Below are 1,554 nucleotides of genomic sequence, written 5' to 3' on the forward strand. Positions count from 1 at the left end.
GGACAGAGAGAAGGAGAGAGAGGAGGAGGAGAGAGAGAGGGGGAAGGACAGAGAGAGGAGGAGGAGAGAGAGAGGGGGAAGGACAGAGATTAGATCAGTGCTTAATTTGATCCGGAGCAAACCAGAGCACTCTCTCCCCCAACTCTGTGATCAGGTCAAATTAAAAATACTTTTTTTCCTGAAAGTATATTCCGGAACCTCATTCAGTCMCTGCCGTTTACATGTGACCCGGACAGAGAGCAGAGAAGAGGGGAGGGAGAGACCATGGGATGCCTGAGTTCTTATGAAAAAAATATAATTATAGTTGGATAAATGTAAATAAACTTGGATTAAAAAATAATAATAAAAAAAAATCTGGATTTATACAGGATACTACCCTCTATATCAAAACATTCAAACCAAATCCTATACCTGAAACCTTGATTTTGGACAAAACTACCTGAATGGAGTGTTACTACCAAGAACTATCAATAAAAAACTTCTACCGAACCAAAACCTGTTGAAGAAACACAGTGAAACCTGTAAATACCGTCCAACACAACACTGAGTGAGTAATGTTCAGTCTGAACCTACTTCTGAAGACAAAATGTAAAATAATCATCTCTAGGTAATTGTGTTATATAAAAGCTAAGTAAATAAGGCTACCAGGCTACCAGGCTGCTAGGACCGAACAGACCCGGTGACACCTTCAATTAGTGTGAAATCAGATGTGTGAAACCTCTTGAGCCCAACAATGGCAGGAGAGTTTCACTGCCTCCCCCCACCCCAATGCAGAGGCCTTTGTGAAGCCCCCATTGGCTTATCCCTGTCCAGAGACCATTACAATACAGTACCCCTTGGATATAAAAAATAACACTGCACGGATTAAGTACAACAACAAAAATAAGCTCCTCAGGGACAATCCAGAGATACTATTTGCTGACCGAAAAATATATATATTTGGGCCGCCACGGCTAAAGTAATATAGGGGAAACACTGTTTGGGTTAGTATTGTATAGTAACTGACCCTGGTCCACTAGGAACCTCTGTCTCTTGGTGCTGTAGGGTTAGTATTGTATAGTAACTGACCCTGGTCCACTAGGAACCTCTGTCTCTTGGTGCTGTAGGGTTAGTATTGTATAGTAACAGACCTCTGTCTCTTGGTACTGTAGGGTTAGTATTGTATAGTAACGGACCCTGGTCCACTAGGAACCTCTGTCTCTTGGTACTGTAGGGTTAGTATTGTATAGTAACGGACCCTGGTCCACTAGAACCTCTGTCTCTTGGTACTGTAGGGTTAGTATTGTATAGTAACGGACCCTGGTCCACTAGGGACCTCTGTCTCTTGGTACTGTAGGGTTAGTATTGTATAGTAACTGACCCTGGTCCACTAGGAACCTCTGTCTCTTGGTACTGTAGGGTTAGTATTGTATAGTAACTGACCCTGGTCCACTAGGACCTCTGTTCTTGGTACTGTAGGGTAGTATTGTTAGTAACGGACCCTGGTCCACTAGGAACCTCTGTCTCTTGGTACTGTAGGGTTAGTATTGTATAGTAACGGACCTCTGTCTCTTT

General features: G+C 42.9%; 1 long non-coding RNA gene across 1 annotated transcript; it reads right to left on the reverse strand.

Annotated features, from left to right (window-relative positions):
* Positions 1–936: 936 nt before the first annotated feature.
* On the reverse strand, positions 937–1,454 carry LOC112074455 (uncharacterized). The gene is made up of 2 exons (XR_002894744.2): positions 1,131–1,454; positions 937–1,085 (listed from the first exon to the last, which is right to left on the reverse strand). It is a non-coding gene; the product is annotated as an uncharacterized lncRNA (long non-coding RNA).
* Between the last annotated feature and the right edge of the window lie 100 nt (positions 1,455–1,554).

The sequence above is a fragment of the Salvelinus sp. IW2-2015 genome, unplaced genomic scaffold (genome assembly GCF_002910315.2).
Source record: "Salvelinus sp. IW2-2015 unplaced genomic scaffold, ASM291031v2 Un_scaffold2639, whole genome shotgun sequence".
Classification (NCBI taxonomy): domain Eukaryota; kingdom Metazoa; phylum Chordata; class Actinopteri; order Salmoniformes; family Salmonidae; genus Salvelinus; species Salvelinus sp. IW2-2015.